This window comes from Copadichromis virginalis, unplaced genomic scaffold (genome assembly GCF_057382275.1).
Source record: "Copadichromis virginalis isolate Kocher_CV1m ecotype Utaka unplaced genomic scaffold, C_Virginalis_male_GT1.1 unmapped_scaffold_1, whole genome shotgun sequence".
Classification (NCBI taxonomy): domain Eukaryota; kingdom Metazoa; phylum Chordata; class Actinopteri; order Cichliformes; family Cichlidae; genus Copadichromis; species Copadichromis virginalis.
In genome coordinates this window covers 6,896,358-6,909,626 of record NW_028188589.1, presented here as the reverse complement: position 1 = coordinate 6,909,626, position 13,269 = coordinate 6,896,358, and positions in this window count along the sequence as shown.

The window sequence follows — 13,269 nt, the reverse complement described above, 5'->3', positions numbered from 1 at the left end:
TTGAAGCACAGAAGGGGCATCTTGCACATCAAAGGAGAAGGGGTCCGCAAAAATGTGAAAGGTGGCTCTGTGTGTCTTGAAGTCAGCAAATCTGGGATCAAATTCCTCCTGTAGCCTCAAAATGACATCAACATACTCGTCAGCACTGAATGGTGTGCCTGCATCCACGAGTGCCTTGCATGCTGGGAAATGGCAAAGGTTTGTCTGAGAGAGCTGAGCTTTCCAGAGCGCCAGTTTTGTGGAGAATGCTCTCACGTTGTCATAGGCAGCACTGACAAGTTGCCCCTGGCCTTGTAACGTCTTGTTCAGTACATTAAGCTCATGTGTCATATCAACAAGAAAAGCTGAGTCCATGAGCCATTTGGGATCAGTTAGCACAGGAACACTAACTCCATCCTTCTCCATGAAGGCTTCACTTCTGCCCTCAACTCAAAAAGTCTCTTTAATACATTTCCCCTGCTGAGCCAACGTACCTCAGTGAAGTCGAGCACATCCCCATATTCTGACTCCATTTCCTCTAAAAAAGCACAGAACCTTCGGTGCTTTAAGCCCCTGGATCTGATTTGGTTGATGCATTTCACAACAATAGACATCACATTGTCAAACTTCAGGCATTTGCTGCAAAGGACCTGCTGATGGATGATGCAGTGCAGAGCAATGGCCTCCTCCACGCCTTCCTCTTCCAGTTTGTTTTGTGCCACCAGTCCATGTTTCCTCCCTGTCATTGATGGCGCTCCATCTGTTGTTATTCCAACAAACCTCTTCCATGGCAAACCAACATTCTCAATGGCATCACACAGCTTGTAAATATCTGCTGAGCGGTGGTCTGGCCATGCATTGGAATTACTGTGAGCAGCTCCTCCATCACTTCAAAACTGTCATCAACACCACGGACATACATTGGGAGCTGGGCAGTGTCGGTGATGTCTGTGGTCTCATCAAGAGCGACTGAGTATACACTGAAACATTTGGCTTTCTCACACAGTTGGTCATAAATGTCACTTGACAGGTCAGAAATGCGATCTGCTGCGGTGTTGGCAGAAAGGCTGATGTTGCTAAACTGACCTTTCTTTCCCGGACAGACTATATTTGCAGCCTGCAATATGCACTTTTAGACAAATGCACCTTCTGTGAATGGCTTCCCTGCTTTAGCAATCATCTCACTAACCACGTGGCTCCGACTGCTGCATTATTCTCTTTGGTTGCTTTCTTGGAGAAATCTTGCTGCCTCAGTAGATCTGTTTTAAGACTGGCAACCCGGTTCGCTCTCTCGTCTCCCTGGTATTCTGCATCCAGCTCAGCATGTCTAGTTGTGTAATGACGTTTCAAATTGTATTCCTTGTGCAGCGCAACTTTCTCTGTGCAAATAAGACAGGTCGGGGTGCCCCTGTGCTCAACAAAGAAATATTGCATTTCCCACTTTTCCTGAAATTGTCGGTGCTCATCACCAACCTTTCTCTTCACCGCAGGCTTTGAAAAAGACATGTTTGGGGCTATGTGACATTTATAATTCTACTTGGTGTCACTGTCGCATTGAAGTTTCAATCAAGCGTTTAGCCGACGGACGGGGAACGTCTCAACGCGTAGAGAACGTCATTTCTGCTTCTTTTTCTTGCAACCGTAGCACGGCGATCGGCAGATAAAAAGCCGGTAGCAGTCTCCTTTGTTTTTACGCTCGATGTTCATGTCTTTCATGACGACACGAACACCGTGGCGTTTGCAGATGGTAGAAAGTGCAGGGATAGCGAGCGCAAAAAAGGCGACTGCTCACGGCGCCGGGCTGTTGTTACAGGAGAAAGAAGCGGAAATGACACCGTGACATATAACAAATAACATCAGCTGTTTCTGATGTTAGTTGTTTTGACTGCTTTTACATTATATTGAAATATATGTAATGTTCATGTTTGCTGCAATGCAAACGCAGTGATGCAAATAAAAACATGGAGCCACAAATTACGGTGCGACCCTATAATTAGTCCGGGTTACCGGGGACTGTTGTTGCCGATGAACAGGTGTCGCTATGTGACTGCAGACTAAATTGGGCTGCATTGAGTTCATGACTTTTCTTTTATCCCGCCGCCTACGCATCACTGTGAGAGTTAATATGAGATCTCTCTCTGTGGAAAAATAACTTTAAATCCCACTGACGTGTGTATAAATCTATATACGTATAATGTCCCGCTGGGCAGCAACTTAAAAAACAACTTTTTTTGAAGTGTTGTGAACGCAGCGCGCTGGGGCGAATGTCGGCGTTTGCCCAATAGAAAGGAGGAAGCCAGCCAGGCACAGGAAAGAAAGAAACACTCCAGGGCAACGCTGCTGGAACTTTGACTCATTGAGAAATGTTTCCCTGCTTGCATCAAGCCCGGCTGGTGTCCCCTGAGATCCATATCCCACCCTGATTGGTGGGTTAATTCAGCTCCGCCCACAACACTGTAAAGTGTCATACATTATCAAACTAACATTACATTTTCATATTAAGGTAGGGCCAAAAACTATCGTCCTGCGGGCCGCAATTGGCCCGCGGGCCACGAGTTTGAGACCCCTGGTGTAGGAGGACACCTACTCTGTGTCTGGTTAAGTATAAGAGCCCTTTGTTAGGGGGACCGCTGGACTCTTAGCACCAGCTTTGGGGTCACAGGGTCACATCTGGAACACACACACACACACACACACACAGACACAGACACACACAGACACACGCACACACACACACACACACACAGACACACACACACAGACACACACACACACAGACACAGACACACACAGACACACACACACAGACACACACACACACACACAGACACAGACACACACAGACACACGCACACACACACACACACAGACACACACACACACACACAGACACAGACACAGACACACACAGACACACGCACACACACACACACACAGACACACACACACAGACACAGACACAGACACACACAGACACACACACACACACACACACACACACACACACACAGACACACACACACATTCCTGTCTTGCATAACGACTGAGGACCGGGTAAGTGTACTATCAAAGTGAGGACCACCATTTCTGCTACACTTGCAGACAAACCTTTGCCATTTTTGAACACTGGGTGGCTCTCTAACACCAAAAATCACCTCAAAATCTTAAAACACTCAAGTAAAAAAAAAATCTCATTCTACTATCAGAATGAGGACCTTGTCATTGAGTGCTATTCAGGTGATTTTCCACCAGGGGGTGCTTTTGTGTTCGTTTCTGTCTATATGTTTTTTTCTGTTTGCATTTACTCCTTGACATTTTCTATTTTAGTGCAACCAAATAATGTTAAAGTTAAACAGTCTCAACTTTATACATAAATAGAATAACTAAAAAGTTCTGATAATCTATCAAGACAACCCTACATAACAAAAGGTAGTATTACATTTCAAATACCGCTGTAGATTTTATTAATAATTACCAAGGAAATTCCCACAATGCTGCAACAAGAGCAAATTCAGTTTATTTCACAATGTAACATCCTTCCAGAGGAATAATAATTGCTATTATAACAATGAAGACAACTATTAAGTCTAATGACTTACAACTAAAATAGTGATCAATAACTTTGATCAGTTTGTTTTGACTTCTGCCAAAAAGAAAAATCAGTAAAGCTTAGGATGGCTACAACTGTACCAGTATGACCTTCCTGCTTCCTACATAATTCCCAGCCGTCTTTGCACTGCCGTCTTCTCTGCTTCACTCCATGGCCTCTTGACCTTCGCACGGGGGATCTCTACAAATAACACAAAAGACAACATGGACTGTTAACTTTACAACATGTATGTAACCGTAGTTTTTTTGTTTTTGTTTTGATTTTGAAATGGGGTTCTGCTTGTGTATATTTACAGAAAATGCCAAACCAAACTGTAGGTTCAACAATTTACTCAACATTTTGTACCCAAGATATGTAGTAAGCACTTTTAAATTAAGTATTTTGAGTTCACAGAAACATGAGATCAGTTATTGAGTAATATACCTACGGAGTGAAACAGCAGCCAATTTACTTTTATACATTTTGTTTTCAAAGGTACATGTTGCATCTAGCCTTTTAAAATAAGATGCTAACTAGTTATTAGTCCTGTTAAAATCATTCATCATAACAATATTCTTGTAAAAAAACAAAAAAACTGTCAGACTTTAATAATTTGCTATTGTTTTAAATAAGGCAAATATTTCTGATGTACTAGTAATAAAAAAAACCTGTGCTGTTGGTAGTAGTTCTAATCTAGTTAACTGACATCACATATTTTAAGTCAATTTTTTTTTTTATTATGAAATACAATTGCTAATATCCTTGACAATGTAACAAATTACCTAGATCATGATTCAGAACCAAACATAACTGATTGACATGATCTTTTCATTTTATCTGAATTTATGCGTTTTATTTGACAAACTGTCACAGTTTTGCGACTGGCGCACAGATACAATACCAAAGAGCAGAATTAAGTTTTGTCTATCATTAGTCATAAGGCCTGTACTACAAAGCACATTCAACACATCAAGGCTATCTTTCCATAATCTGGATTCACTTAACCTGAAAGTGGCGATCTGGATAAGTGGTCACAAAAAGCTTAACCTGCATGGTCGCATGAAAGGGGTGGCATTGTGAGCATCTGTTCACTAATGATTATTGAAAAGCGTACTGGAAACAGAAGCTGATTTTTCAAAAGATAAAAGTATAGTATTAGGCAAATATGAAGATATTAAAACAGACTGCAGCATAACTAAGGGAGGATTCAGGGTCACCTGGTCCAGCCTGAAATATATGCTTTAGCAAAAAGGAAAGTTTGAAGCCTAATGTAGTCTACTCGATGAGCTTTGTTGCTTGTACTTGCCGTTTCTTGCTGTCTTTTCACAAACCTCTCACTGAAAATGATGGTCCATACTGTCAATCTAGTTCACTTTACAAATTTTGATTTTAAAACACAACATCTGTGTGTGTAATTGGTGGAAACTAAAATACGCATTGTAAAAAAAAATAACATTGAGATAAAGTAGTTGTCTTTAATTGGTAAATCATAGGACCTTAAACAGGTATTTTCTATGATAATATAACAAGACATTTTCAGCCTGCATTTTTTTTTTAATTCCAGACTTGTGAAATGACCTGCAGAACCCTGCCATGTGTTTTGTAGTGCTGTTCTTGCAAAGTGTGAACTCACGCAACACAGCAGGTTAAACTAGTCACTCACCAGAATAGGTAGCCTAACAAATCATAAATGTAACAATAAAAGTGAAGCAATCATTCTTTCAGCTGAACTCTTTAGGGGTCATCACAGCGGATCATCTCCTCAACCTCCTCCTATACCAGCATCCTCCTCTGTCACACCAACCTTCTGCCTGTCCTCCTTCACATCCATGAACCTCCTCTGAGGTCTTCCTCTTCTCGTCCTGCCTGGCAGCTCCATCATCAACATCCCTTGGCAGCCTCCTCTGCACATGTCCAAACCATCTCAGCCTTGTCTCTCTTTGTCTCCAAACCTCTGACCTGAGCTGTCCCTATGATGTAGTCATTTCTAATCCTGTCCATCCTGGTCATTCCCAATGAAAATCGTCATAGCTTTCCTCACTACCATTTTGTAAACCTTTCTTTTCCCTCTTGCTGCTTTCCTTCTATAACACATCACCCCTGACACCCATCTCCACCCCCTCTGAATTCTCCTCTTCAACTTACTGTAAAGCAATACTTAAACATTTTCAATAATTTTTCTAATTACCAACAAAATAATTCTGGATCAATATTATCAAGAATTTTGTGTTTGTGTAGGCATATATTCTGCCACAGAGGACAAAACTATAAGGAAATAAAGTCATGTCTACAACCTGATTCATATACTGCAAACAGAAAATTTTAAATACATTTAAAGCTTAAAACATCTCACCCTTTGCTTTGGCCACTTTGGTTTTTCCCCTTTTCCTCAAAGCCAGTCTTGCTTCCTTGCTCTCTTCTAAAACAGAAACACACAAACAATGGTAGCTGTTATTGTACAAAGCAGATTGTACTGGAATAGAATTTGAGTAGAATACATACAACAGTGTCACTACATTTCCGACAAAAGCTTAAACTCACCATCTACATCTGAACTCTCTTCACTGGTGGGCTCCGGTCTCTTTTGAGAGGAGAAATGCTCAGAACTTCCACCTGAAAAACAGAAACATTCATGTGCCACATCTTCCTAATTCACTGTGTTTTTGTACTGAATGACTCTGTAAAAAACCTGACCTTCATCCATCTCACTGCCTCCTCCTTTTTCATTTCTCTGGGGGACACGGAGTAGCTGCTATGTCAAATATTAGCCATCTGGAGTCACAAAAAACTTCAAACACAAACAGTATTGTTGACAAATATGACAAAAAACAAAGATGCAAAAACAACGTGCAAAGGAGCAATCTTAACTTCTCCAAGTGTCACTATGTCATCCTAGAAATGAAATTACTCTTCTTTTAGTTAAGATAATTAAAACAATGCAGCACAACCATTCAAAGGTGCCATTTGTGTAAACATGCACTGGACAAATGTAACAGTTTTTAATTTAGAATCTGGGTCGTGGTGATAAAACCACAAATCTCTGAGATGTCCTTTTTTCATGTGTTGTGAGTCTAGTTCTTGCTGTAATAAAAGAGCTCACTATAGAGTGAGTGTACATGATCAAGTGTTATCTGTTGTATAGACTACTGAGCACTGAACTAGGCCAACAGTGTGTTTCTTTGGCTGTAACATGCCACCCAGTTCATTTTACCATTAGGAACCCAAGCTAACAGGTTAACGTCACACTCTCTCAAAGAATTATCTGAATTTTTTTTACTTCTCTTGTTTCTGAGAGGAGTGAGATCCACATACGAGGGCATTTGTTTTAAATTTCGATAGAACAGTGGCAGTATAATGTCCTTGTAGAGCAAAATTTAGTATTTTGGTCGAGACAACCCAAAATGTGATGTCCACATATGTGGACACCAGGTCCAAGGAGGTTAAAGTACACAACACTAACAATGCACCATAAAACAACAAGCAGGAGATCATGAATAGAAGACTAATCTTATTTTAAAACCAGTGCCCATTTAAATTTAAGATTATGCCAGTCAGGATTCAGTTTGAGGTCCTCTAGCAAGGAATTCTACATGTTCTCTCCTGAACAGGAAAAGCTGTTTCTCCAAACAGGGATTTAAGTGACATCAGCTTCCAGCTGGAAGCTAACAAAGCCAAAAACTAAATACGACCATAAGATCACTGAGCATGTGGGAAACCTGGTTAATAAGCATTTTTTTTAATTTGTTTCAGAAAAATACATTTATTAAAATCATCAACCAAAAATTTCTTTAAAACATACCACTGCTGTGATGCTGACTTTGTCCTATTGCTTGATTATATACCATGAGACGGTGTTTGTAAACACGTTATACATGAAATTAAATGTAAAATAAATTCTCAGTGGATCAAACTATCTGTTGCATAAATAAATTGAATATATCCAAATAAATTTGTCATTTGAAAATCTGCTCATCATTTCAACCTGCTTAATAACAAAAATTTTCACATGTGAAAAGATATGTTTTTAAAGTTATAAGACTTCACTGAGCTCGTGTATTCCTGGCTGTAAGTAAAATAAGATGTTGTGGTATGACCGTGGTATCAGACTGCAGAGGACTGCACAGGTCTGCAATGAGGACACAGGCTGCAAACAAAAGTTACGTTCAACAACTTTTTGTCTTTGTCTCCTGTTTCTGTTGTCTGTTTGGGACTGTTTCTCATATCTGGCTTACATCATTTATATTATAAAATGCTGAGTTTCAACCATGTGTTGTCCTTGTGCCATTTTCAGGTAAAGAGGCTTCAAATGATTTTCTGATCAATGCCTATTTTATTTACATTTTATGCAGAACGTGGGGCCGATGTGATGCACATGAGTATTGTTCTAGCAGCAGTTGTTCATATTATAAGCAACAAAGAATCACATTTAGAAAACAATCACGTCTGATCTAAGAATCACCTATTCCCACCTTAACTGATAATGATTCTTAATGCATATTATAGTTTGTAGTATCTGTTGTTTGGTCTGTTGTTTGACACTCCTACGTACGATTCAGTAACGATTAAAGACTACATGTTCAAATATTCGATAAGAAGGCACATACCTGTATTTGGCTTGCTGCCGTGGCTTCCTTCACCTAATACCAAAGACAAAAGTCAAAGTTACTTCTCAGTTACAGTTAAATAATCCAGTTACAGTCAATAATGACTTGGAGGTGATACAGTAAAAGTGCACCAACAGTTTTGATGCAGCCCATTACCCATTCATTTACAGTAGCTCACCTCAATAAATATACAGGTGTCTTAGCAGTGAGCGCTCATGCAGGTGAACCTGCTGTAAAAATTGTGACCTACAACTCTATCAAATTTAAAGTAAAACAAAAAAAAAAAACATGGAGCATCACAACGTTTCACCCGTTTTAGATATAGTAGTATTAGGCATTTAAAAAACAGAGTGTCATATAGGAAAGCTTATATGCCTTCTGATGGCTACACTGTTAGAGTGACATCATTTCCTTTTTTAACATACTTTTATTAATTACTCTCTGTACATAAAACAATATTAGGACAGCATGTTATTGTTTCCTCCAAGGTGAGTCTTATTATAACACTAAAACATAGCAGCCAAAGAGACAACACATAAACACACTTTCAATTGTTGGAAGGCACAATTATAACACACTATACAAAAGGCTTATATTTTGTATAAGCATGTACATTATTTGCTTTGAATAGCCAAATTAATACTACATGACAGCCTTGATGTTCCACAGAAAAACACTATCTGAAGCCCACTTCAGCAACAGAACACCAGGCCTTCTGTCCAGTTATGTTTGACGGTGAAAAACAAATGAGAGGAATAAGACAAACGAGGCTAAACGGAGCACGCTGCTCAGCTGGGTCATGCTGATGTGCGGCTACGTCAGTAAATATACTGGACGGACAGACGCTGCTCAGTCACTGAAACATCGACACCAACATAAAACTCCATGTTGGCGTAAACACGTGGGAACGTTTATGTTTGATGGATAAAGGAGGACAATGATTTCAAGCATTTTGGATTGTAAACACTTTAAGACAACAAAAGTTAAAGCATTGCTACGCGCATGCGTCACACTTCAGTCGTTTCCTTTACATATTTTGAAATGCTAACTTGATAGATGTTATAGCTGGGCAACTGAGGTTGGGTTTTAACAAAAGATTAAAGCGCTCGGAATAAAAGTGCCTTTCGACTAAATCTAGGCTAAAATTGTGACTTAAAAAGAAGGGGACAAAACCCAGTCAAGCTATAAAATGCCTTAAAGAGATACCCTAAATAAAACGGTACAAACCACAGTTTGGCCGCTTGTTATCTTTAATAAAGTTTGTGAAGAATTAAAAAGCATTCCACTAAGCTGTGTTGTGGCGAATCCACTTAGCCAAAAAAATGGATCGGACATCAATTGGAGAAACGATAGTCTTTATATAAGGCTTCAAAAGGGGGAATGTACAACAAATAAACTGCTCGACATCAGAGCAACATATAATGGCTTCCCAAAACTTTCTTTGCTAGCTAAAAACCCAGAGTAACTTTTGTCTGCCACAAAGGATTCTGGGAAACGCAGTTTTCTAATGAAAATACCTGTTAAATAAATTAAATCTATAATTAACAGCTCTCACTAAACATGTGACTAACACTTAAATCACTTACAAAATAATCCAAATGCTGTCATCAAACAAACTGCACTAAAGTTACAACAAGCTGTCTTGATAAAAGGCTGGAACTCACACAGGTCTGCAACCAAAACACTGCATAGGATTTTTCATTTTAGACTTTTACTCACTGAAACCGTGAAAAATCTCTAACTTCATGTTTTCTTGCAAAAATCATGTTTTTACTGTAATTAAGCGTACATTTTTCCCCTTTAAACTGAAAACCAGATCCGATAATTATTTCTTACGTTAATTTTATATTTCTAAGAGCGAGACTGAAGAGAAATACAGATAGAAATTGCCAGAAATTGAGGGGGAGGGGACGGTAGGTTTGGCATAAAATTTAGTGTTAAATATATCACGAAGGAATCGGTTTTTGTTCCTATGTTCAATTATAAGAAAAATTATGCATAGTTAATTGTAATAAAATATAGATTGAGACGAACTTTATGCATTGTTCAATTAAAAAAAAGTATATTTACTGCCGTGTCATTAAGTTAAAAAAAAATTAAACTTAATGTAAGATACCTTTTTCTTTCGTTTCTTAGAAAGACAACATTTGCACAGTTTTCATATAGCAAAAATGTGAAATCTTACCTGCAGAAAGCGTGCTTTGCAGTCTTCAGAGCTCCACTTAAACGGCTACTCCGACTGTGGACTGAATGACGTCACATGCCCTGCAAAAGTTTGAGAGCTGCAGTGCAGGTGCGCGGGGGGAGGGTCACTGATGGAGGAGCAGAGAGAGCCAAAGTTTTCTCCTCAGCTCTGACTCTCAAACCTGATTTACAGGCTACAATATGTGAAATAAAGGAATCCTGACATTTATTTTAACTACAGTTTAGTACACATTAAGAAATCACAAAATAAAATTTATCTAAAGTAAGATTTAGTTTTACAGTCTAATTAAACTTTATATATATCAGTAGTGGAAAGAGCCATTACCATATTATTTATTTATTTTACACACACACTAAACAGCTATATTAGGTACACTTTCCTAGTCCTGGTTTGGACTCTCTTTTGCCTTCAGACCTACCAAAGTGCTGGAAACATTTACCTGCCCCTCCCCCACTGCAGCAGCTATGGGGGAGGTGCAGGGCATCAGTTAAGTTGGGAGCAGAGTGAGCTACAATTCTCTGCTCAGCTCTCACTCAGGCTCAGGCTTAGTGTACTGGCCAGAACACATGAAACAAAGGAACCCTGACATGTTTTACTACAATTTAGTACACATTATAAAAGCACATACCAAGATTTATCTAAAGTAAGATTTAACTTTACAGCCTAATTTTACTTTATATACATCAGTAGTGGAAAAGTACTTAGTATTTATCTAAAAGTATTATTACCATAGGGAAAAGAAATACATATATATACACACAGTGGACTCATTGCGAGCCCTTCAGGAGGCGAAATGATGCAATTTAATGCAAAATACGTATTTCATCTGCTATGATGGGAAAGCCAGATATTTCATAGATGAAACTTTGAAATATCTGGCTTTTGATGATGATCAAACATTATTTTTTCTGCATATAGGGGAGAAGCATGTTAGGAGTCGAAGAGAAGGACAGGCAGGAGCGTGGAGGTACTATGACTGGCAAAGGGAGAGAGCTGGCTGATATGACTGGAGAGAAGGAAGGTAGATTTACTGTGTGTGCAGGAGACCAGGTTGAAGGTTGGATGTCAGTTAGAAGAGAAAGAGGAATTCTGCAGTTAGTTTGATAAAGTGGTAGAGAGTGTTGATTGGAGCAGACTTCAGTAGCCATGTAGGTGAAGGAAAGAGAGATAATGAGGTGTTAGATAGGTATAGTGTTAAGCAGAGAAATGCACAAGGTCAAAATTAGGAAGATGGAAATGGCTGGGGTGAACTCATACTTCAAGAAGAAGGAGGAACAGAAGGTGACGTAGAAGAGTGGAAGAAAGTGTACACAGGTGGCTTACATCCTAAACAGAAGGGTCAGTCTGAAAGAGATAGGAGACTGCAAGGTGGTGTCAGGAGAGAATGTAGCCATGCAGCATTGGACACTAGTCTATAGGATGACTTTGGACGTCAAGAAGAGGAAGAGAATGAAGGCAGAGACAAGAACTAAATGGTGGAAGCTGAAGAAGGAAGAATGTTGTGCAGTTGTTAGTTCAGGGAGGAGTAGACATTCTCTGGGTGGAAGGGAAGTGTTACCAGATGACTGGAAAAATACAACTGAAATGGTGAGAGAAAGGCAAAGAAGGTGTTTGGTGTATCTTTTGGAGAGAGAAAAGAGGACAAGGAGACTTGGTGGTGGATTGGACACTTTCCTGTAGTTCCTCAAAGGAATAGCTAAGAGAAAGTGCGATAGTCAGGGGAGATGGATAAAAGTAGACAGGAATACTGGGAGGCCAGGCCAACTGCAAAGATAGAGGTGGCAAAGGAAAAAGCTTATACTGAGTTGTACGTGAGGCTGGGTACTAAGGAAGGAGAACAGTACTTGCATGAATTAGCTATACAGAGATTGAGCTGAAAAGGATGTGCAGCAGGTTAGAGTGATTAAGGATAAAGATGGTGAAGAGAGTGTGTTGAGAAGATGGAAGATAGAAGTATTCTCTCACTGTCTTCATTAATGAAGACATTAATAAAGACAGAAACTGAGGACAGATGGAGGAAAGTTAGTGAATCAGGAAGCGCAGGGGATAAGTAAGGAGGAAGTGAAGGCAGCTATGAAGAGAGGAAAGGCAGTTGGTCCACATGACATATCTGTGGTGGTATAGAGATGTTGAGGAGAGAGGACTTTTTTTTTTTTTTTTTGCCTGTCCCGTTTGGCTCTTTTGCCATCAGAATTATTGTCTAAAGGCAAAGAAAGATGCCCAATGGATTTACTTTACCAAATTGACCATCCCAGCCTTGCCGTAATGGTCCATTTGATTCACCTTTTATTGTTTATTTTATTTTCACTTGTTGAATACGGGACAGACTTGACTGGGAGAAAGAAAGAGAAAGAGCTGAGAAGAGGGATAGGGGAGAAGGGCAAAAAAACAAAAACCAACAGAATGGGCAGAAAAAGAAAAAAAAAATGCATCTATCGATCACCTGGATCACCTGTTGAGAAAGAAAAAAGAAAACAAGCAGAAGAGAACAAGAGTAATAGAATAAACAACATCACAATGATATATGGGAATATGACAGTAAATACGAAATATTAAACATTATTGTGCAGCACATAGGATCAACAGAACACAGTGTGCTTTGAGGTAGGAGCCAAAAAGGGTGTAGTTTGTGGGTGTGATCACCCGTGTGTACACCTGTGAGCATGGACGCGCTTCCATCCATCCATCTTCATCCGCTTTATCCGGAGCCAGGTCGCGGGGGCAGCAGCCTAAGCAAAGAGGCCCAGACCTCCCTCTCCCCAGCCACCTCCTCCAGCTTATCCGGGGGAACACCAAGGCGTTCCCAGGCCAGCCGAGAGATATAATCTCTCCAGCGTGTCCTGGGTCTGCCCCGGGGCCTCCTCCCGGTGGGACATGCCTGGAACACCTCA